Below are 26,165 nucleotides of genomic sequence, written 5' to 3'. Positions count from 1 at the left end.
TACAGGGAGCTTTACTTTGCGTCTAACCCATGGTCTACCTGCCCTGGGAGTGTTTTCCACATGACAAAAGTTGCTTTGAATACGCTGAGGAAAATTCTTCAACTTTTCGCAGCAGCTGACACACGACCAGTACACTCTCCCACAGACTGGAGATCCCACAGATATTAATACTGTGATACTGGATAACCCACATACATTAACAGTGTCAGACTTAGTAACCCACAGATATTAACACTGTCAGAGAGGATAACCCACAGATATTAACACTGTCAGACTGGATATCCCAAAGATATTAACAGTGTCAGACTGGATATCCCACAGATATTAACAGTGTCAGAGAGGATAACCCACAGATATTAACACTGTCAGCGAGGATAACCCACAGATATTAACAGTGTCAGACTGGATATCCCACAGATATTAACACTGTCAGAGAGGATAACCCACAGATATTAACACTGTCAGGGAGGATAACCCACAGATATTAACAGTGTCAGACTGGATATCCCACAGATATTAACACTGTCAGAGAGGATAACCCACAGATATTAACAGTGTCAGACTGGATATCCCACAGATATTAACAGTGTCAGACTGGATATCCCACAGATATTAACAGTGTCAGACTGGATATCCCACAGATATTAACAGTGTCAGAGAGGATAACCCACAGATATTAACACTGTCAGCGAGGATAACCCACAGATATTAACAGTGTCAGACTGGATATCCCACAGATATTAACACTGTCAGAGAGGATAACCCACAGATATTAACACTGTCAGGGAGGATAACCCACAGATATTAACAGTGTCAGACTGGATATCCCACAGATATTAACACTGTCAGAGAGGATAACCCACAGATATTAACAGTGTCAGACTGGATATCCCACAGATATTAACAGTGTCAGACTGGATATCCCACAGATATTAACAGTGTCAGACTGGATATCCCACAGATATTAATAGTTTCAGACTGGATAACCCACAAATATTAATACTGTGATACTGGATAACCCACATACATTAAGAGTGTCAGACTGGATATCCCACAGATATTAACTCTGTCAGACTGGATATCCCAAACATATTAGCAGTGTCCAACTGGAAATTCCATAAATATTAACAACATCAGACTGGATAAAACAAAGATATTAATAGTGCCAGACTGGATGACCCACAGATATTAACAGTGTCAGAGTGGATTACCCACAGTAACATTGGTAATACCAGCCATGTGCGTGCTATAAGTTTTTCAGTCAAATCTTGAAGGGGTGTGTACTGGAGGGCCAGCAGTCGGAGGAAGGGTCAAAGTTGGTCATATTGACTCAGGACCTACAATCAACATGGGGACGGACCGACCGTGTGGGTGATTCTTTTCCAGGAACACAGGCATTGCGAGCGAGGAGTGAACAGCTGGGAAGTCAATTTCATCGGGAGTTTCGGTGGAGCAGTTTGGGCTGTTTCTGAACCCGAGACACTACTCTTGTAGTGTCTCCCACCCGCCCTCCTCCTCTTACCAAAAAAAAGGACTCGGTTGTGTGTAGGTAAGGTAAGGCTTTTTCTATTTCACTTCTTGTTTTATCGTGTGATTGGTTAAAAACTTGGGAAGTTAGAATAGTGGGAATGGAGGTTAAGGTAGTTGAATGTTCCTCCTGCAGAATGTGGGAGGTAAGGGTCGCCATGGGTGTCCCTGCTGACTGCATTTGCGGGAAGTGCACCCAGCTCCAGCTCCTCGAGGACCGCGTTAGGGAACTGGAGCTGGAGCTGGAGGAACTTCGGATCATTCGAGAGGCGGAGGGGATTATTGAGAGGAGTTATCGGGAGGCAGTCACACCTCAGGTAAAAGAAGAAGGTAGATGGGTTACCGTCAGGGGAAGGAGAGGGAACCAGCAGGCAGTGCAGGGATCCCCTGTGGCCGTTTCTCTCAACAACAGGTATACCGTTTTGGATACTGTTGGGGGAGACGACTTACCAGGGGTAGGCAATGGGATACAGGTCTCTGGCGCAGAGTCTGTCCCTGTTGCTCAGAAGGGAAGGGGGAAGAGGAGCAGAGCATTAGTCATTGGGGACTCCAAAGTTAGGGGAACAGATAGGAGGTTTTGTGGGAACGAGAGAGACTCACGGTTGGTGTGTTGCCTCCCAGGTGCCAGGGTACGTGATTTCTCGGATCGTGTTTTTGGGATCCTCAAGGGGAGGGGGAGCACCCCCAAGTCGTGGTACACATAGGCACCAACGACATAGGTAGGAAGACAGATGGGGATTTAAGGCAGAAATTCAGGGAGCTAGGGTGGAAGCTTAGAGCGAGAACAAACAGAGTTGTTATCTCTGGGTTGTTGCCCGTGCCACGTGCTAGCGAAGAGAGGAATAGGGAGAGAGAGGAGTTGAACACGTGTCTGCAGGAATGGTGTAGGAGGGAGGGTTTTGGTTTCTTGGATAGTTGGGGCTCTTTTTGGGGTAGGTGGGACCTCTACAAACAGGATGGTCTTCACCTGAACCAGAGGGGTACAAATATCCTGGGGGGGGGGGAGATTTGCTAGTGCTCTTCGGTGGGATTTAAACTAATTCAGCCGGGGGTTGGGAATCTAAATTGTAATTCCAGTGTGCAGGCTGTTGAGAGTAGTGAGGTAGGGGATAAGGTTCCAGGGACGCAAGAGGGCACTGGCAAGCAAGAGCTTTGTTTAAAACGTGTCTACTTCAACGCCAGGAGCATCGGGAATAAGGTGGGTGAGCTTGCAGCATGGGTTGGTACCTGGGATCTCGACGTTGTGGCCATTTCAGAGACATGGGTAGAGCAGGGACAGGAATGGATGTTGCGGGTTCCGGGATTTAGATGTTTCACTAAGAACAGAGAAGATGGTAAAAAAAGGGGGGGGGGGGTGTGGCATTGTTAATCAAGGAAAGTATTACAGTGGCAGAAAGGACGTTTGAGGACTCGTCTACTGAGGTAGTCTGGGCCGAGGTTAGAAACAGGAGAGGTGAGGTCACCCTGTTGGGAGTTTTCTATAGACCTCCAAATAGTTCCAGAGATGTAGAGGAAAGGATAGCAAAGATGATTCTTGACAGGAGCGAGAGGAACAGGGTAGAGGTTATGGGGGACTTTAACTTTCCAAATATTGCATGGAAATACTATAGTTCGAGTACTTTAGAAGGGTCTGTTTTTGTCCATTGTGTGCAGGAGGGTTTTCTGACACAGTATGCAGACAGGCCAACCAGGGGCGATGCCACATTGGATTTGGTACTGGGTAATGAACCCGGCCAGGTGTTAGATTTAGAAGTTGGTGAGCACTTTGGTGATAGTGATCACAATTCGGTTAGGTTTACCTTAGCGATGGGCAGGGACAGGTATATACCGCAGGGCAAGAATTATAGCTGGGTGAAAGGAAATTATGATGCGATTAGGCAAGATTTAGGATGTGTAGGATGGGGAAGGAAACTGCAGGGGATGGGCACAATCGAAATGTGGAGCTTATTCAAGGAGCAGCTACTGCGTGTCCTTGATAAGTATGTACCTGTCAGGTAGGGAGGAAGTTGTCGAGCGAGGGAGCTGTGGTTTACTAAAGAAGTTGAAGAGCTTGTCAAGAGGAAGAAGAAGGCTTATGTTAGGATGAGACGTGAAGGCTCAGTTAGGGCGCTTGAGAGTTCGAAGCGAGCCAGGAAGGATCTAAAGGGAGAGATAAGAAGAGCAAGGAGAGGACACGAGAAGTCATTGGCGGATAGGATCAAAGAAAAACCTAAGGCTTTCTATAGGTATATCAGGAATAAAAGAATGACGAGAGATAGGTTAGGGACAATCAAGGATAGTCGTGGGAAGTTGTGTGTGGAATACGAGGAGATAGGGGAAGTATTAAATGAATATTTTTCGTCATCATTTACAGTGGAGAAAGAGAATGTTGTCTAGGAGAATAGTGAGATACAGACTACTAGGCTAGATGGGATTGAGTTTCACAAGGAGGAGGTGTTAGCAATTTTGGAAAGTGTGAAAATAGATAAGTCCCCTGGGCCAGATGAGATTTATCCTAGGATTCTCTGGGAAGCCAGGGAGGAGATTGCAGAGCCTTTGTCCTTGATTTTTATGTCGTCATTGTCGACAGGAATAGTGCCGGAAGACTGGAGGATAGCAAATGTTGTCCCCTTGTTCAAGAAGGGGAGTAGAGACAGCCCTGGTAATTATAGACCTGTGAGCCTTACTTCGGTTGTGGGTAAAATTTTGGAAAAGGTTATAAGAGATAGGATTTATAATCATCTTGAAAAGAATAAGTTCATTCGAGATAGTCAGCACGGTTTTGTGAAGGGTAGGTCGTGCCTCACAAACCTTATTGAGTTTTTTGACAAGGTGACCAAACAGGTGGATGAGGGTAAAGCTGTGGATGTGGTCTGTATGGATTTCAGTAAGGCGTTTGATAAAGTTCCCCACGGTAGGCTGTTGCAGAAAATACAGAGGTATGGGATTGAAGGTGAATTAGTGCTTTGGATCAGAAATTGGCTAGCTGAAAGAAGACAGAGGGTGGTGGTTGATGGCAAATGTTCATCCTGGAGTATAGTTTCTAGTGGTGTACCGCAAGGATCTGTTTTGGAGCCACTGCTGTTTGTCATTTTTATAAATGACCTGGATGAGGGTGTAGAAGGGTGTGTTAGTAAATTTGTGGATGACACGAAGGTCGGTGGAGTTTTGGATAGTGCCGAAGGATGTTGTCATTTACAGAGGGACATAGATAGGCTGCAGAGCTGGGCTGAGAGATGGCAAATGGAGTTTAATGCGGAAAAGTGTGAGGTGATTCACTTCGGAAGGAGTAACAGGATTGCAGAATACTGGGCTAATGGGAAGATTCTTGGTAGTGCAGATGAACAGAGAGATCTTGGTATCCAGGTACATAAATCCCTGAAAGTTGCCACCCAGGTTAATAGAGCTGTTAAGAAGGCAGATGGTGTGTTAACTTTTATTAGTAGGGGGATCGAGTTTAGGAGCCACGAGGTCATGCTGCAGCTGTACAGAACTCTGGTGCCGCCGCACCTGGAGTATTGCGTGCAGTTCTGTTCACCGCATGAGAGGAAGGATGTGGAAGCTTTGGAAAAGGTGCAGAGGAGATTTCCTAGGATGTTGCCTGGTATGGAGGGAAGGTCTTACGAGGAAAGTTTGAGACTTGAGGTTGTTTTCGTTAGAGAGAAGGAGGAGAAGAGGTGACTTAATAGAGACATACAAGATAATCAGAGTGTTAGATAGGGTGGATAGTGAGAGCCTTTTTCCTCGGATGGTGATGGCAAACACGAGGGGACATAGCTTTAAGTTGAGGGGTGATAGATATAGGACAGATGTCAGAGGTAGTTTCTTTACACAGAGAGTAGTAGGGGCGTGGAACGCCCTGCCTGCAACCGTAGTAGACTCGCTAACTTTAAGGGCATTTAAGTGGTCATTGGATAGACATATGGATGAAAATGGAATAGTGTCGGTCAGATGGTTTCACAGGTCGGTGCAACATCGAGAGCTGAAGGGCCTGTACTGCGCTGTAATGTTCTATGTTCTATGTTCCATGTTATTAACAGTGTCAGACTTAATAACCCACTAATATTAACTCTGTCAGACTGGATATCCCAAACATACTAGCAGTGTCCAACTGGAAATTCCATAAATATTACCAACATCAGACTGGATAAAACAAAGATATTAATAGTGTCAGACTGGATGACCCACAGATATTAGCAGTGTCAGAGTGGATTACCCACAGATATTAACAGTCTCAGCCTGGTGTATCCCACAGATATTAACAGTGTCAGACTGGATAACCCACAGATATTAACAGAGTCAGACTGGATAACCCACAGATATTAACAGAGTCAGACTGGATAAACCCACAGATATTAACAGAGTCAGACTGGATAACCCACAGATATTAACATTGTCAGACTGGATAAACCACAGATATTAACATTGTCAGACTGGATAACCCACAGATATTAACATTGTCAGACTGGATAACCCACAGATATTAACATTGTCAGACTGGATAAACCACAGATATTAACATTGTCAGACTGGATAAACCACAGATATTAACAGAGTCAGACTGGATATCCCACAGATATTAACATTGTCAGACTGGATAAACCACAGATATTAACAGAGTCAGACTGGATAAACCACAGATATTAACAGAGTCAGACTGGATAACCCACAGATATTAACAGAGTCAGACTGGATAAACCACAGATATTAACATTGTCAGACTGGATAAACCACAGATATTAACAGAGTCAGACTGGATAAACCACAGATATTAACATTGTCAGACTGGATAAACCACAGATATTAACAGAGTCAGACTGGATAAACCACAGATATTAACATTGTCAGACTGGATAAACCACAGATATTAACAGAGTCAGACTGGATAACCCACAGATATTAACAGAGTCAGACTGGATAAACCACAGATATTAACAGAGTCAGACTGGATAAACCACAGATATTAACATTGTCAGACTGGATAAACCACAGATATTAACAGAGTCAGACTGGATAAACCACAGATATTAACATTGTCAGACTGGATAAACCACAGATATTAACAGAGTCAGACTGGATAAACCACAGATATTAACATTGTCAGACTGGATAAACCACAGATATTAACAGAGTCAGACTGGATAAACCACAGATATTAACATTGTCAGAGTGGATAAACCACAGATATTAACAGAGTCAGACTGGATAACCCACAGATATTAACAGAGTCAGACTGGATAAATCACAGATATTAACATTGTCAGACTGGATAAACCACAGATATTAACAGAGTCAGACTGGATAAACCACAGATATTAACATTGTCAGACTGGATAAACCACAGATATTAACAGAGTCAGACTGGATAAACCACAGATATTAACATTGTCAGACTGGATAAACCACAGATATTAACAGAGTCAGACTGGATAACCCACAGATATTAACAGAGTCAGACTGGATAAACCACAGATATTAACAGAGTCAGACTGGATAAACCACAGATATTAACATTGTCAGACTGGATAAACCACAGATATTAACAGAGTCAGACTGGATAAACCACAGATATTAACATTGTCAGACTGGATAAACCACAGATATTAACAGAGTCAGACTGGATAAACCACAGATATTAACATTGTCAGACTGGATAAACCACAGATATTAACAGAGTCAGACTGGATAAACCACAGATATTAACATTGTCAGAGTGGATAAACCACAGATATTAACAGAGTCAGACTGGATAAACCACAGATATTAACATTGTCAGACTGGATAAACCACAGATATTAACAGAGTCAGACTGGATAACCCACAGATATTAATAGAGTCAGACTGGATAAACCACAGATATTAACATTGTCAGAGTGGATAAACCACAGATATTAACATTGTCAGACTGGATAAACCACAGATATTAACATTGTCAGACTGGATAAACCACAGATATTAACATTGTCAGACTGGATAAACCACAGATATTAACAGAGTCAGACTGGATAAACCACAGATATTAACATTGTCAGACTGGATAAACCACAGATATTAACAGAGTCAGACTGGATAAACCACAGATATTAACATTGTCAGACTGGATAAACCACAGATATTAACAGAGTCAGACTGGATAAACCACAGATATTAACATTGTCAGACTGGATAAACCACAGATATTAACAGAGTCAGACTGGATAAACCCACAGATATTAACATTGTCAGACTGGATAAACCACAGATATTAACATTGTCAGACTGGATAAACCACAGATATTAACAGAGTCAGACTGGATAAACCACAGATATTAACAGAGTCAGACTGGATAAACCACAGATATTAACATTGTCAGACTGGATAAACCACAGATATTAACAGAGTCAGACTGGATAAACCACAGATATTAACATTGTCAGACTGGATAAACCACTGATATTAACATTGTCAGACTGGATAAACCACAGATATTAACAGAGTCAGACTGGATAAACCACAGATATTAACAGAGTCAGACTGGATAACCCACAGATATTAACAGAGTCAGACTGGATAAACCACAGATATTAACATTGTCAGACTGGATAAACCACAGATATTAACAGAGTCAGACTGGATAAACCACAGATATTAACATTGTCAGACTGGATAAACCACAGATATTAACATAGTCAGACTGGATAAACCACAGATATTAACAGAGTCAGACTGGATAAACCACAGATATTAACATAGTCAGACTGGATAAACCACAGATATTAACAGAGTCAGACTGGATAACCCACAGATATTAACAGAGTCAGACTGGATAACCCACAGATATTAACAGAGTCAGACTGGATAAACCACAGATATTAACATTGTCAGACTGGATAAACCACAGATATTAACAGAGTCAGACTGGATAACCCACAGATATTAACAGAGTCAGACTGGATAAACCACAGATATTAACATTGTCAGACTGGATAAACCACAGATATTAACAGAGTCAGACTGGATAACCCACAGATATTAACAGAGTCAGACTGGATAACCCACAGATATTAACAGAGTCAGACTGGATAAACCACAGATATTAACATTGTCAGACTGGATAAACCACAGATATTAACATTGTCAGACTGGATAAACCACAGATATTAACATTGTCAGAGTGGATAAACCAGACATATTAACTGTGTCCGACTGGAAATCCCACAAATATTAACAGTATCATACCTCATAACCCAAAGATATTAATAGTATTGGACGAGATGACCCACCGATGTTAACAGTGTCAGACTGGATACCCACAGATAATAACAGTGTCATACTAGATATCCCACAGATATTAACAGTGTCAGACTGGTTAAACCACAAATATTCCGAATGTCAGACTGGATAACCCACAGATAACAACAGTGTCAGACTGGACAACCCACAGACATTAACTGTGTTGGATTGGAGGACTCCCCAATATTAACAATATCAGACTTGTGAAATGACAGATATTAACAGTGTCAGACTGGATAACCCACAGGTACTGACAGTGTCAGACTGGATAACCGACAGCTATTATGAATGTCAGACTGGAAACGCTCAGCTATTAACCGGGTCAGACTAGAGATCCCTCAGATATTCACAGTGTGAGAGTTGATAAGCCACAGATATTAAAAGTGTCAGACTAAATAACCAAAGGATATTAACAGTGTCCAAGTGGAAATCCCACAAATATTAACATCAGACTGGATAACCCACAGATATTAATAGTTCCAGACTGGATAACCAACAAATAATTGCAGATTCAGACTGGATAATCCAGAGATATCAATATCAGACTGATAAACCAAAGGTATTAATAGTGTCAGATTGGATGACCCACAAATATTAACAGTATCAGACTGGAGAACCCACAGCTATTCACAGTGTCAGGCTGGATGACCCTCAGATTTTACCACAGTGAGAATGTATATCCAACAGATAATAAACTTGTGAGACAGCATAACCCACAGTTATAAACAGTGTCAGACTGGATAACACACAAATAATAGAAGTTTCAGACTGGATAATCCAGAGATATTAACACTGCCAGACTGGAAAACCCACAGATATTAACAGAGTCAGACTGGAAATCCCCCAAATATTAATAACATCAGACTGGATAATACAAAGATATTAATAGTGGCAGATTGGAGTATCCCCCGATATTAACAGTGTCAGTCTTGTTCAACGACAGATGTTAACAGTGTCAGACTGAATAACCCAAAGGTATTAACAGTGTCCGACTGGAATTTCGACGACTATTAACATCAGAATGCATAACCCACAGATATATCCTCTAACAAAAAAAAGGACTCTTGTGTGGAAGGTTTGGTTCGGGAAGGTTTTCCTTTATTATTTTTTTTAAATCTCTTTTGTCAATTTGGTGCGGAGGGGATGGAAGGTAGGGCAGTTGCCTGCTCCTCTTGCAGGATGTGGGAGGTGAGGGTCATCACTTGTGTCCCTGCTGACTTCACCTGTGAAAAGTGCACCCAACTCCAGCTCCTCGCAGACCGTGTTAGGGAACTGGAGCTGGAGCTGGATGAACTTCGGTTCATTCAGGATGCTGAGGGGGTGATAGAGTGCAGTTATAGGGAAGTAGTGACACCTAAGTTACAGGATAAAGGTAGCTGGGTGACCATCAGGGGAGGGAAAGGGAATAGGCGCAGTGCTGGGATCCCCTGTGGCCGTTCCCCTCAATAATAAAAATACCGTTTTGGATACGGTTGGGGGGGATGACCTACCAGGGGAAAGCCACAGTGGCCAGGTCTCTGGCACTGAGCCTGGCTCTGTGGCTCAGAAGGGAAGTGGGGAGAATAGGAGAGCAATAGTGATAGGAGATTCAATGGTTAGAGGAACAGACAGGAGATTCTGTGGTCGGGAACGAGACTCCCGGATGGTATGTTGCCTCCCGGGTGCCAGGGTCAGGGATGTCTCGGATCGAGTCCACAGGATTCTTAAGGGGGAGGGGGAGCAGCCAGAAGTCGTGGTAAACATCGGTACCAATGACATAGCTAGGAAAAGGGATGAGGACCTGAAAATCGAACATAGGGAATTAGGTTGGAAGCTAAAAGGCAGGACGAGCAGAGTAGTAATCTCAGGATTGATACCGGTGCCACGTGCTAGTGAGGCTAGAAACAGAGAGCGAGTGCAGCTGAACACGTGGCTACAGAGCTGGTGTAGGAGGGAGGGCTTCAGATATGTGGATCATTGGGATAGCTTCTGGGGAATGTGGGACCTGTACAAAAAGGACGGGTTGCATCTGAACTGGAGGGGCACCAATATCCTGGGCGGGAGGTTTGCTAGAGCTCTTCGGGAGGGTTTAAACTAGTTTGGCAGGGGGACGGGAACTGGAGCTACGGATCAGTGGATGGGGTATCTGTTGAACAGGCAGATACAGAGTGTAAAGAGTCTGTGAGGAAGGTTAGACAGTTGACAGGGCAAAGTTGCAGCCAATATGATGGGTTGAAGTGTGTCTATTTTAATGCAAGAAGTGCCAGGAATAAGGGTGATGAACTTAGAGCATGGATCAGTACTTGGAGCTACGATGTTGTGGCCATTACGGAGACTTGGATATCACAGGGGCAGGAATGGATGTTGGATGTTCCGGGGTTTAGATGTTTCAAAAGGAATAGGGAGGGAGGTAAAAGAGGTGGGGGAGTGGCATTGCTAATCAGGGATAGTATCACAGCTGCAGAAAGGGAGGTCGTCGAGGAGGGTTTGTCTACTGAGTCATTATGGGTGGAAGTCAGAAACAGGAAAGGAGCAGTCACTTTATTGGGAGTTTTCTATAGACCCCCCAATAGCAACAGAGACACAGAGGAACAGATTGGGAGGCAGATTTTGGAAAGGTGCAGAAGTAACAGGGTTGTTGTCATGGGTGGCTTCAACTTCCCTAATATTGATTGGAACCTCCTTAGTGCAAATAGTTTGGATGGAGCAGATTTTGTCAGGTGTGTCCTGGAAGGTATCCTGACTCAATATGTAGATAGGCCGACTAGAGGGGAGGCTATGTTGGATTTGGTGCTTGGCAATGAACCAGGCCATGTGGCAGATCTCTTACTGGGAGAGCATTTCGGTGATAGTGATCACAACTCCCTGACCTTTACTATAGTCATGGAGAGGGATAGGAGCAGACGGGATGGGAAAATATTTAATTGGTGGAGGGGGAATTACAATGCTATTAGGCAGGAACTGGGGAGCTTAAATTGGGAACAGATGTTCTCATGGAAATGCATGACAGAAATGTGGAGGTTGTTTAGGGAGCACTTGCTGTGACTGCTGGATAGGTTTGTCCCAATGAGGCAAGGAAGGGATGGTAGGGTGAAGGAACCTTGGATGACAAGAGATGTGGAACAGCTAGTCAAGAGGAAGAAGGAAGCTTACTTAAGGTTGAGGAAGCAAGGATCAGACAGGGCTCTAGAGGGTTACAAGGTAGCCAGGAAGGAACTGAAGAATGGACTTAGGAGAGCTAGAAGGGGACATGAAAAAGTCTTGGCGGTTAGGATTAAGGAAAATCCCAAGGCGTTCTGCACTTCCGTGAGGAACAAGAGGATGGCCGATCATGGATAGTGGAGGGAACGTGTGCCTGGAGTCGGAGGAGGTAGGGGAGGTCCTAAATGAATGCTTTGCTTCAGTATTTACGAGTGAGAGGGACCTTGTCGTTTTTGAGGACAGCGTGAAACAGGCTGATATGCTTGAACAGGTTGATGTTAAGAAGGAGGATGTGCTGGAAATTTTGAAAGACATGATGATAGATAAGTTCCCAGGGCCAGACGGGATATACCCAAGGTTATTACGGGAAGCGAGGAAGAGATTTCCGCGCCTTTGGCGATGATCTTTGCGTCCTCACTGTCCACTGGAGTAGTACCAGATGATTGGAGGGTGGCAAATGTTATTCCCTTGTTCAAGAAAGGGAATAGGGATAACTCTGGGAATTACAGACCAGTCAGTCTTACGTCGGTAGTGGGCAAATTATTGGAGAGGATTCTGAGAGACAGGATTTATGATTATTTGGAAAAGCATAGTTTGATTAGAAATAGTCAGCATGGCTTTGTGAGGGGCAGGTCATGCCTCACAAGCCTTATTGAATTCTTTGAAGATATGACAAAACACATTGATGAAGGAAGAGCAGTGGATGTGGTGTATATGGATTTTAGCAAGGCGTTTGATCAGATTCCCCATGGTAGGCTCATTCAGAAACTAAGGAGGCATGGGATACACGGAAATTTGGCTGTCTGGATACAGACTTGGCTGGCCCATAGAAGACAGAGGGTGGTAGTAGATGGAAAGTATTCAGCATGGAGCTCGGTGACCAGTGGTGTTCCGCAGGGATCTGTTCTGGGACCTCTGCTCTTTGTGATTTTTATAAATGACTTGGATGAGGAAGTGGAAGGCTGCGTTAGTAAGATTGCTGATGACACAAAGGTTGCTGGAGTTGTGGATAGTGTGGAAGGCTGTTGGTGGTTGCAACGGGACATTGACAGAATGCAGAGCTGGGCTGAGAAGTGACAGATGGAGTTCAACCTGGAAAAGTGTGAAGTGATTCATTTTGGAAGGTCGAATTTGAATGCAGGATTCTTGGCAGTGTGGAGGAACAGAGGGATCTTGGGGTCCACGTCCATAGATCCCTCAAAGTTGCCACCCAAGTTGATAGGGGTGTTAAGAAGGCGTATGGGGTGTTGGCTTTCATTAACAGGGGGATTGAGTTTAAGAGCCACGAGATTATGCTGCAGCTCTATAGAGCCCTGGTTAGATCACACTTGTAATATTGTGTTCAGTTCTGGTCGCCTCATTATAGGAAGGATGTGGAAGCTTTCGAGAGGGTGCAGAGGAGATTTACCAGGATGCTGCCTGGACTGGAGGGCATGTCTTATGAAGAAAGGTTGAGGGAGCTAGGGCTTTTCTCATTGGAGCGAAGAAGGATGAGAGATGACTTGATAGAGGTGTACATGATGATGAGAGGCATAGATAGAGTGGATAGCCAGAGACTTTTTCCCAGGGGGCATAATTTTAAGGTGATTGGATGAAGGTTTAGGGGAGATGTCAGAGGTAGGTTCTTTACACAGAGAGTGGTGAGTGCATGGAATGCACTGCCAGCGGTGGTAGTAGAAGCAGATACATTAGGGACATTTAAGCGACTCTTGGATAGGTACATGGATGATAGTAGAATGAAGGGTATGTAGGTAGTTTGATCTTAGAGTAGGTTAAAGGGTCGGCACAACATCGTGGGCCGAAGGGCCTGTACTGTGCTGTACTGTTCTATGTTCTATGTTCTATAAACAGTGTCAGACTGGAGAGCCCACAGATAATAACAATGTCAGACTTTATAACTAACAGATATTAACAGTGTCAGACTGGCTAATCAACTGATATTAACAGTGTCAGACTGGATATGTAGCCCATCCGATACAACTGGAGCCGATTCCAGGCCACCCAAGCAACACCTGCACTCGTTATTCTGAATATTCCAGAAGCAAATGTTACTGTTCTGTAAAATGGACTCCGAGTGACGTCTGAAGACTCTGTAGAGTTGGACTGTGGATTGATGCAGGGAGCCGCTATGAAAATGAGAAGAGCAATGGAACAGCTCATTTCTTGGAGCACGTGGCTTTCAAAGGCACAAAGAAAAGCTCTCAGCTAGACTTGTAACTTGAAATCGAGAGCATGGGAGCCCATTTAAATGCATACACATCTAGAGAACAAACAGTGTATTATGCTAAAGCATTTTCTAAAGATCTACCCAGGGCTGTAGAAATCCTTGCAGATATTATCCAGAACAGCACCTTGGGAGCAGTTGAGATTGAACGTGAGCGCGGAGTTATTCGAAGGGAAATGCAAAATGTTGAAACCAATCTTCAGGAAGTAGTCTTTGATTATCTGCATGCAACAGCTTATCAGACCACGGCATTAGGCCGCCCCATCCTGGGACCTACGGAAAACATCAAAACTATAACTCGGAATGACCTGATGGAATATATTACAGCACACTGCAATGGACCAAGGATGGTATTAGCTGCTGCTGGAGTAATTTTCAAAACTTTTCTGTAGGAGACCACCTGTCAAAACAGAACTCCTGTCCTAATGTCCATAAACTCGGGGTCAGGTACCCAAAGTTCATTTCGATGAAACAACGAAACTAATGTGCTGGTAAATCAACAATTACAAAATTTCTGACAGCTTCACAGGCTCGAGTTCAGGGACTCCCAATTTAAAAATCTGTGTTGTAATATGACTGTGTTCGGGGAGCCCGTCCGACGACCTTGAGGGCCACATACACTCCAGGAAGCCAGATTTATTGGTGAACGACTGAAAGATGAAGGAGTGAGGTCGCTGCTCCCGAGCCGGCGGGAAACTCAGTTGTCCATCCAGAGTGTCGAGAATGAAGGGCAGCGCGGCCATGCCGGGCTCCAGGGAGGAGGCCGCTCTGAGTGTGTGAGGATCACCAGTGGACAATGGTGGGAGATGATGAAATGTTTTATTCCCTGCACCCCCTTCCCCCACCCACTCCCCCCCGCACCCCTCTCCCACCCACTTAACAACACCCCCCGCACCCCCTTTCCCCCTCCTCCTCCCACCAGCATCCACTTATCCCTGTGCAGGGACCCTAACAACCCCACTGCCTTGTGGGCATTTCGGGAGAGACCAAGGCTAAGGGAGTAATCGCAAACAGAAAATCTGGAGCGGAACCCCGTAGGCAGTCATGTGTCAGCATTGGCATGTTTCCGGCAGTTCCTGCAGCTATACCGGTGCCAAATGTCGTGCTCTGAACTCCTTTGGACCCCACCAGGATGGCCGAGAGAGGGGTTTTGACGTTTGGGCAACTCACAACATCCATACATCCGCCCAGGCATGCGAAATGGAGAGGTCATTCCATAGTCGTCTCACAGCGACTGACACAACACGGAAGACAGCAGTTACGGGTTATAGGTCCAGCTCAATTGGCCTAGAGATTGGGCGCCATGGGTTACCTTTGTTGGTGGGAGAGGTCATCGCATCTCACTGGACTGCTACCGCCAGCCTCAAAGCGGGCAGCCCTCGGTCAGGATGATTCTGTCCCTCCACAGTCCACCTGCTTCAATGGGTGCTTGGACCTCAGGGTCATTGCCCGACAAGTGGACTGTAACACCGCACCAAACAGCACGACAAAAAAAGGAAAGAAGGTACCAGCCCTTCGTTTTGCAAGTTGGAACGTCAGAACTGTGTGTCCTGGCCTGTCGGAAGACCTTACACAAATCAACGATTCTCGGAAGACCGCCATCATTAACAACGAGCTCAGTAGACTCAATGTAGACATTGCAGCACTTCAGGAGACTCGCCTCCTTGCAAGTGAATCTCTAAGAGAGCAAGACTATACCTGCTTCTAGCAGGGTAGGGATCCTGAAGAACCAAGACAGCATGGAGTGGGCTTAGCCATCAGAAACTCTTTGCTGAGCATGATAGAGCCACCCTCAAATGGCTCGGAACGCATACTGTCCATCCGACTGCTCACTGCCTCTGGTCCAGTACACCTACTCAGAATCTATGCTCCAACATTCCGCTCCCCACCTGAAGCTAAAGACCAGTTCTACGAAGAACGCCACAATATCATGAGCAGCATCCCCAATACCGAACACCTGTTCCTGCTGGGGGACTTTAATGCCAGGGTTGGGGCCGACCATGACTCATGGCCCTCCTGCCTTGGGCGCTATGGCATTGGAAGGATGAATGAGAATGGACAGAGACTGCTTGAGTTGTGTACCTTTCATAACCTCTGCATCACCAACTCATTCTTTCACACTAAATCCTGTCACCCGGTTTCTTGGAGGCACCCAAGATCACGTCGTTGGTACCAGCTGGACCTCATCGTCACAAGGCGAGCCGCTTTAAACAGTGTTCAAATCACACGCAGCTTCCACAGTGTGGACTGCGACACCGACCACTCCCTGGTGTGCATCAAGGTTAGACTCAAACCAAAGAAGCTGCATCACTCCAAGCAGAAGGGCCGCCCGCGCATCAACACTAGTAGAATTTCTCATCCACAGCTGTTAAATAAGTTTCTAAATTCACTTGAAAAAGCCCTTCAAAACACTCCTACAGGGGATGCGGAGACCAAGTGGGCCCACATCAGAGACGCCATCTATGACTCAGCAATGACCACTTATGGCAAACGTGTGAAGCAGAAAGCAGACTTGTTTCAATCTCACCTTGAAGAGCTGGAACCTGTCATAGCCGCTAAGCACATTGCACTGCTGAAATACAAGAAAGCCCCCAGCGAGTTAACATCCGTAGCACTTAAAGCTGCACAAAGAACAGCCAGGCGCTGCGCAAATGACTACTGGCAACACCTATGCAGTCATATTCAGCTGGCCTCCAACACCAGAATAATCAGAGGAATGTATGATGGCATTAAGAGAGATTTTGGGCCAACCATCAAGAAGATTGCCCCCCTCAAATCTAAATTAGGGGACACAATCACTGACCAACGCAAGCAAATGGACCGCTGGGTGGAACACTACCGAGAACTGTACTTCAGGGAAAATGTTGTCACTGAGATCGCCCTCAATGCAGCCCAGTCTCTGCCAGTCATGGATGAGCTGGACGTACAGCCAACAAAATCGGTACTCTGTGATGCCATTGATTCTCTAGCCAGCGGAAAAGCCCCTGGGAAGGACGGCATTACCCCTGAAATAATCAAGAGTGCCAAGCCTGCTACACTTTCAGCACTGTACGAACTGCTTTGCCTGTGCTGGCATGAGGGAGCAGTACCACAGGACATGTGCGATGCCAATATCATCACCCTTGATAAGAACAAGGGTGACCACGGTGACTGCAACAACTACCGTGGAATCTCCCTGCTCTGCATAGTGCGTAAAGTCTTCGCTTGAGTCGCTATAAACAGGCTGCAGAAGCTGGATGAGCGTGTCTACCCTGAGGCACAGTGCAGCTTTCGAGCAGAGAGATCCACCATTGACACCCTTCACCAGCTACAGGAGAAATGCCGCGAACAACAGCTGCCCCTCGATGTTGCTTTCATTGGTCTCACCAAAGCCTTTGACCTCGTCAGCAGACATGGTCTCTTCAGACTACTAGAAAAGATCGGATATCCACCAAAGCTAATAAGTATCATCACCTTATTCCATGACAATATGAAAGGCACAATACAGCATAGCGGCGTCTCATCAGACCCCTTTCCTATCCTGAGTGGCGTGAAACAGGGCCGTTTTCTCGCAACCACACTGTTTGGGATCTTCTTCTCCCTGCTGCTCTCACATGTGTTCAACTCTTCAGAAGAAGGAATTTTCCTCCACACAGGATCAGGTGGCAGGTTGCCCGTCTAAGAGCGAAGACCAAAGTACGGAAAGTCCTCATCAGGGAACTCCTCTTTGCTGACGATGCTCCATTAACATCTCACATTGAAGAGTGTCTGCAGAGACTCATCGACAGGATTCTGGCTGCCTGCAACGAATTTGGCTGAACCATCAGCCTCAAGAAAACGAAGATCATGGGACAGGACGTCAGAAATACTCCATCCATCAATATCGGTGACCACGCTCTGGAAGTGGTTCAAGGGTTCACCTACCTAGGCTCAGCTATCACCAGTAACCTGTCTCGCGATGCAGAAATCAACAAGCGCATGGGAAAGGCTTCCACTGTTATGTCCAGACTGGCCAAGAGAGTGTGGGAAAATGGCCCACTGGCACGGAACACAAAAGTCCGAGTGTATCAAGCCTGTGTCCTCAGTACCTTGCTCCACAGCAGCGAGGCCTGGACAACATATGTCAGCCAAGAGCGACGTCGCAATTCATACCATTTTCGCTGCCTCCGGAGAATCCTTGGCATCAGGTGGCAGGACCGTATCTCCAACACAGTAGTCCTCGAGGCGGCCAACCTCCCCAGCATGTACACCCCACTGAGCCAGCGGCGCTTGAGATGGCTTGGCCATGTGAGCCGCATGGAAGTCGGCAGGATCCGCAAGGACACACTGTACACATTAGTTGGAGACTTGGGCGGAGAAATGGCAGATGGAGTTGAATCCGGACAAATGTGAGGTAATGCATTTTGGAAGGTCTAATGCAGGTGGGAAGTATACAGTAAATGGCAGAACCCTTAGGAGTATTGACAGGCAGAGAGATCTGGGCGTACAGGTCCACAGGTCACTGAAAGTGGCAACGCAGGTGGATAAGGCAGTCAAGAAGGCATACGGCATGCTTGCCTTCATCGGTCGGGGCATAGAGTATAAAAATTGGCAAGTCATGCTGCAGCTGTACAGAACTTTAGTGAGGTCACACTTAGAATATTGTGTGCAATTCTGGTCGCCACACTACCAGAAGGATGTGGAGACTTTGGAGAGGGTACAGAAGAGGTTTACCAGGATGTTGCCTGGTCTGGAGGGAATTAGCTATGACTAGAGGTTGGATAAACTCAGATTGTTTTCACTGGAACGACGGAGGTGGAGGGGGTGACATGATAGAGGTGTACAAAGTTATGAGCAGCATGGACAGAGTGGATAGTCAGAAGCTTTTTCCCAGGGTGGAAGAGTCAGTTACCAGGGGACATAGGTTTAAGGTGAGAGGGGCAAAGTTTAGAGGGGATGTGCGAGGCAAGTTCTTTACACAGAGGGTGGTGAGTGTCTGGAACTTGCTGCCAGGGGAGGTGGTGGAAGCAGGTGCGATAGCGACGTTTAAGAGGCATCTTGACAAATACATGAATAGGATGGGAATAGAGGGATACGGTCCCCGGAAGTGCAGATGGTTTTAGTTTAGGCAGGCATCAAGATCGCCGCAGGCTTGGAGGGCCGAATGGCCTGTTCCTGTGCTGTACTGTTCTTTGCTCTTTGTTCTTTGTACAGCGAGCTCGCCACTGGTATCAGACCCACCGGCCGTCCATTTCTCCGCTTTAAAATGTCTGCAAATGCGACATGAAGTCCTGTGACATTGATCACAAGTCGTGGGAGTCAGTTGCCAACGATCGCCAGAGCTGGCGGGCAGCCATAAAGGCGGGGCTAAAGTGTGGCGAGTCGAAGAGACTTAGCAGTTGGCAGGAAAAAAGACAGAAGCGCAAGGGGAGAGCCAACTGTGTAACAGCCCCGACAACCAATTTTATCTGTCGCACCTGTGGAAGATTCTGTCACTCGAGAATTGGCCTTTCTAGCCACTCCAGGTGCTTCTTCACAAACCACTGACCACCTCCAGCTGCTTACCCATTGTCTTTCGAGACAAGGAGGCCAAAGAAGAAGAGGAGACTGGATAACCCACAGATAATAACATTGTCAGACTGGATAACCCGCAGATATTTACCATGTCAGACTGGATAACCCACAGATATTAACAGTGTCAGACTGGATCACGCACAGCTTTAACAGTGTCAAACTGTATAACCCACAGTAATCAATAGTGTCAGACTGGATTACCCACTGATTTAATAGTGTCAGTCTGCAAAACCAACAGATATTAATACTGTCAGATTGGATAATCCACAGATAATAACATTGTCAGAATGGAGAACCCAAAGATATTTATTGTGTCTGATTCGTAAACCCCCAGATATTAACACTGTCAGACTGGATAACCCACAGGTATTAACAGTATCAGACTGGATAACTGACAGCTATAATGAGTGTCAGACTGGATAAGCCACGGATATTAGTTTTTAGTTTTAGTTTTAGAGATACAGCACTGAAACAGGCCCTTCAGCCCACCGAGTCTGTGCCGACCATCAACCACCCATTTATACTAATCCTACATGAATTCCATATTCCTACCACATCCCCACCTGTCCCTATATTTTCCCTACCATCGACCTGTACTAGGGGCAATTTATAATGGCCAATTTACCTATCAACCTGCAAGTCTTTGGCATGTGGGAGGAAACCAGAGCACCCGGAGGAAACCCACGGAGACACAGGGAGAACTTGCAAACTCTACACAGGCAGTACCCGGAATTGAACCCGGGTCGCTGGAGCTGTGAGGCTGCGGTGCTAACCACTGCGCCACTGTGACGCCCAGTGTCAGACTGGAAACCCCACAGATATTAACAGTCTCGGACTGCATAAATCACAGATATTAACAGTTTCAGACTGGAGAACCCATAGCTTTAAACAGTGTTGGACTTTTTTTTATTCATGCATGGGATGTGGGCATCGCTGGCCAGGCCAGCATTTATTGCCCATCCCTCATCGCCCTTGAGAAAGTGGTGGTGAGCTGCCTTCTTGAACCGCTGCAGTCCATGTGAGGTAGGTACATCAACAGTGCTGTTCGGAAGGGAGTGCCAGGATTTTGACCCAGTGACAGTGAAGGAACGGCAATATAGTTGCAGGTCAGGATGGTGTGTGACTTGGAGGGGAACTTGCAGGTTGTGGTGTTCCCATGCATTTGCTGCCCTTCGCCTTCTAGTTGGTAGAGGTCACGGGTTTGGAAGGTGCTGTCTGAGGAGCCTTGGTGCGTTGCTGCAGTGCATCTTGTAGATGGTACACACAGTTGCCACTGTGCGTTGGTGGTGGAGGGAGTGAATGTTTGTGTCTGGGGTGCCAATCAAATGGGCTGCTTTGTCCTGGATGGTGTCGAGCTTCTTGAGTGTTGTTGGAGCTGCACCCACCCAGGCAAGTGGAGAGTATTCCATCACACTCCTGGCATGTGCCTTGTAGATGGTGGACAGGCTTTGGGGAGTCAGGAGGTGAGTTACTTGCCGCAGGATTCCTAGCTTCTGACCTGCTCTTGTAGCCACGGTATTTATATGGCTACTCCAGTTCAGCTTCTGGTCAATGGTAGCCCCTAGGATGTTGATAGTGGGGGATTCAGCGATGGTAATGTCATTGAATGTCAAGGGGAGATGGTTAGATTCTCTCTTGTTGGAGATGGTTATTGCCTGGCACTTTTGTGGCATGAATGTTACTTGCCACTTATCAGCCCAAGCCTGGATATTGTCCAGGTCTTGCTGCATTTCTACACGGACTGCTTCAGTACCTTAGGAGTCATGAATGGTGCTGAACATTGTGCAATCATCAGCGAACATCCCCACTTCTGACCTTCTGATTGAAGGAAGGTCATTGATGAAGCAGCTGAAAATGGTTGGGCCTAGGACACTACCCTGAGGAACTCCTGCAGTGGTGTCCTGGAGCTCAGATGACTGACCTCCAACAAACACAACCGTCCTCCTTTGCGCGAGGTATGACTCCAACCAGCGGAGGGTTTTCCCCCTGATTCCCATTGACCTCAGTTTTGCTAGGGCTCCTTGATGTCATACGCGGTCAAATGCTGCCTTGATGTCAAGGGCAGTCACTCTCACATCACCTCTTGAGTTCAGTGCCTGTCAGGCTGTCTGGTCATTCTCACCCACTCTTCCTCAGGGAGATATCAGTACAGTGTCTGGTGTCTCTCAGTCTCACTGTCAGGGATCTATCTGTTCACTGACTGGTGTGTCTCTTCCCCTGACTCACGAGAGATCTGTACACTGACTGGTGTCTCCCAGTCTCTCACTCTCAGGGAGATATCTGTACACTATCTGGTGCCTCTCAGTACCTCAGTGCAGTTGATATCAGTACAGTGACTGATGTCTCTCAGTCTCACTCTCAGGGAGATAGTGGTACAGTGTCTGGTGTCTCTCGTTTCACTCTCAGTGAGGTATCTCTGCACTGACTGGTTTCTCTCACTCGCTCACACTCAGGGAGATATCCTTCACTGACTGGAGTCGCTCAGTCCCTCTCCCTCAGGGGGATATCGGTACAGTATCTGGTGTCTCTGAGTCTCACTCTCAGGGAGATATCTTTATAGCACAGGCCTTTCTGAGTCACCTCTGTCTCAGGGAGATATCCGTACACTGACTGGTGTCTCTCAGTCCCTCTCCCTCAGGGAGATATCGGTACAGTGTCTGGTGTCTCAGTCTCACTCTCAGGGGGATATCTTTATAGTACAGGCCTTTCTGAGTCACCTCTGTCTCAGGGAGATATCCGTACACTGACTGGTGTCTCTCAGTCCCTCTCCCTCAGGGAGATATCGGTACAGTGTCTGGTGTCTCAGTCTCACTCTCAGGGGGATATCTTTATAGTACAGGCCTTTCTGAGTCACCTCTGTCTCAGGGAGATATCTGTACAGTGATTGGTGTCTCTCAGTTACTCTCAGGGAGATATCGGTACAGTATCTGGTGTCTCTCAGTCTTACTTTCAGGGAGATATCGGTACAGTGTCTGATGTCTCTTACTTTCACTCTCAGGGAGATATCTGTACACTGACTGGTGTCTCTCAGACCCTCTCCCTCAAGAGATATCAGTACAGAGTCTGGTATCTCTCAGTCTCACTTTCAGGGGGATATCGGTACTGTGTCTGATATCTCTCAGACTCTCATTCTCAGGGAGATATCTGTACACTGACTGGTGTCTCTCAGTCTCACTCTCAGGGAGATATCTGTACACTGACTGGTGTCTCTCAGTCTCACTCTCAGGGAGATGTCTGTACACAGACTGGTGTCTCTCAGTCCCTCGCTCTCAGGGTGACAACTGTACAGTGACTAGTGTCAGTTAGCCTCACTCTCGGAGATATCGGTACAGTGTCTCGTGTCTCTCAGTCTCACTCTCAGAGAGATATCGGTACAGTGTCTGGTGTCTCTAAGACTCACTCTCAGGGAGATATCTTTCCATTTACTGGTAACTCTCTGTCCCTTTCTCTCTGGGTCACATCTGTAAAGTGACTGGTGTCTCTCAGTCTCACTCTCAAGGGGATATCCGTACCGTGTCTGGTTTCTTTCATTTTCACCCTCAGGGAGCTATTTGTACACTGACTGCTGTCTCTCATTCTCTCACTCTCAGGGAGATATCTGTACACTGACTGGTGGCTCTCAGTCCCTCTCCCACAGTGCGATATCTGTACACTGACGGGTGTCTCTCAGTCTCTCACTCTCAGGTGGATATCTGTACACTGATGGGTGTCTCCTAGACTCTCGGTCTCAGCAAGATATCGCTACGGTGTCTGGTGTCACTTTGTCTCCCTCTCAGAGATATCGATACGATCTGGTGTCTCTCAGCCTCTCATTCTCAGGGAGATATCGGTACAGTGTCTGGTGCCTATCAGTCTCACTCTCGGGGTGATATCTGTACACAGACTGGTGTCTCTCAGTCCCTCTCTCTCAGGGTCACATCTGTACAGTGACTAGTGTCAGTCTCACTTTCGGAAATATCGGTATAGTGTCTCGTGAATCTAAGACTCACTCTCAGGGAGATATCTGTCCACTTACAGGTGTCTCTCAGTCCCACTCCCACAGTGAGATATCTGTACAGTGTCTGGTATCTCTCAGTCTCACTCTCAGGGGGATATCTGTACAGTGACGGGTGTCTCTCAGTCTCTCACTTGCTGAGAGATATCAGTATAGCGTCTGGTGTCTCTCAGACTCTCACTCTCAGGGAAATATCTGTATAGTACAGGCCTTTCTGAGACCTTTCTGTCTCAGGGAGATATCTTTACACTGACAGGTGTCTCTCAGTCCCTCTCTCTCAGGGAGATATCCGTACACAGACTGTTGTCTCGCAGTCTCTCACTCTCAGGGACATATCGGTACGGTGTCTGGTGTCTCTCAGTCCTCTGTCAGGGAGGTATGTCTATAGTGTCTGGTGTCTCTCGTTTCACATCTCAGGGAGGTATCTCGGCATTGACTGGTTTCTCTCACTCGCTCACTCTCAGGGAGATACCTGTACACTTACTGGTATCTCTCAGTCCTTCTTCACCAGGGAGATATCTGTACACTGAATGGTGTCTCTCAGTCCTCCTCTCTCCGAGTCACATCTGTACAGTGACTGGTGTCACTCAGTTACTCACTCTCAGGGAGATAGCGGTACAGTGTCTGGTGTCTCTCAGTTACTCACTCTCAGGGAGATAGCGGTACAGTGTCTGGTGTCTCTCGTTTCACTCTCAGGGAGGTATCTCGACACTGACTGGTTTCTCTCACTTGCTGACTCTCAGGGAGATATCCATACACTGACTGGTGTCTCTCAGTCCCTCTCTTGAGAGAGAGTGATGGAGACAGAGAGTGAGAGAGAGGGAGAGAGAGAGTAAGAGAGAGAGAGAGGGAGACAGAGAAAGAGGGAGTCAGAGAAGAACAGAACTAGAGGGACAGACAGAGAGTGTCAGAGAGAGAGAGACAGCGAGACTGACAGAGAGAGAGAGACAGGCAGACAGAAAGGGAGAGACAGAGAGGGGAAGAGGGAGAATGAGAGAGAGAGAGAGAAGAGAGAGACAGAGAGAGAGAGGGAGAGAGACAGAGAGGGAGAGGGAGAGAGGAAGAGGCAGGAAGAGACACAGAGAGAGAGTGAGACGAGAGAGAGACAGAGAGAGAGAGAGACAGACAGAAAGACAGAGAGACAGAAGGAGAGACAGGCAGAGAGTGTCAGAGGGAGACAGCACAAATGTCACAGAGAGAGAGAGAGAGAGACTGAGAGTCAGACAGACAGAAAGGGGGAGACGGAGAGGGAGAGACAGAGAGTGAGAGGAGAGAGACAGAAGGAGAGACAGAGCGAGGGAGATAGAGACAGAGAGAGACAGACAGAGAGAGAGTGATTGAGAAACAGAGAGAGTGACAGAAAGAGACACAGACAGAGAGAGACAGAGAGAGAGAGAGAGAGAGAGACAGAGAGAGAGTGAGAATGACAGAGAGACAGAGAGGGAGTGACAGAGAGAGATAGAGAAAGAGAGACAGAGAGAGAGAGAGAGAGAGGGAGACAGAGAGAGAGAGAGTAAGAGAGAGAGAGGGAGACAGAGAGGGAGGGAGTCAGAGAGGAACAGAACTAGAGGGACAGAAGGAGGGACAGACAGAGAGTGTCAGAGAGAGAGAGAGACAGCGAGACTGACAGAGAGAGAGAGAGAGACAGGCAGACAGAAAGGGAGAGACAGAGAGGGGAAGAGGGAGAATGAGAGAGAGAGAGAGAAGAGAGAGACAGGGAGAGAGAGTAAGAGACAGAGAGGAAGAGGCAGGAAGAGACAGAGAGAGAAAGAGTGAGACGAGAGAGAGACAGAGAGAGAGAGAGAGAGACAGACAGACAGAGGAAGAGACAGAGAGAGACAGAAGAAGAGACAGGCAGAGAGTGTCAGAGGGAGACAGCACAAATGTCAGAGAGAGAGAGAGAGACAGACTGAGAGTCAGACAGACAGAAAGGGGGAGACGGAGAGGAAGAGACAGAGAGTGAGAAGGGAGAGACAGAAGGAGAGACAGAGAGAGGGAGATAGAGACAGAGAGAGAGACAGAGAGAGAGTGATTGAGAAACAGAGAGAGTGACAGAAAGAGAGACACAGAGAGAGAGAGAGACAGAGAGAGAGAGAGACAGAGAGAGAGTGAGAATGACAGAGAGACAGAGAGGGAGTGACAGAGAGAGATAGAGAAAGAGAGACAGAGAGAGAGAGAGAGGGAGACAGAGAGAGAGGGAGTCAGAGAGGAACAGAACTAGAGGGACAGAAGGAGGGACAGACAGAGTGTCAGAGAGAGAGAGACAGCGAGACTGACAGAGAGAGAGAGAGACAGAGAGAGAGTGACAGAGTGACAGAGAGACAGAGAGACAGAGAGACAGACAGAGATGGAGAGACAGAAGGAGAGAGACAGAGAAAGAGAGAGAGAGAGGCAGACAGGGAGACAAAGGGAATGAGTGACAGAGAGAGACAGAAGGAGAGGGAAAGATGGAGAGA

The 26,165-nt window shown here is 46.6% G+C and overlaps 1 pseudogene; it reads left to right on the top strand.

Moving 5' to 3' along the window:
* Positions 1 to 14,575, top strand: part of LOC137362772 (mitochondrial-processing peptidase subunit beta-like) — a 93,392-nt pseudogene extending 78,817 nt beyond the window's left edge.
* The last annotated feature ends 11,590 nt before the right edge of the window (positions 14,576 to 26,165 follow it).

This window comes from Heterodontus francisci, unplaced genomic scaffold (genome assembly GCF_036365525.1).
Source record: "Heterodontus francisci isolate sHetFra1 unplaced genomic scaffold, sHetFra1.hap1 HAP1_SCAFFOLD_237, whole genome shotgun sequence".
Lineage (NCBI taxonomy): Eukaryota > Metazoa > Chordata > Chondrichthyes > Heterodontiformes > Heterodontidae > Heterodontus > Heterodontus francisci.
The sequence above is the reverse complement of the archived record's forward strand: the minus strand, read 5'-3'. Positions and strand labels throughout refer to the sequence as shown.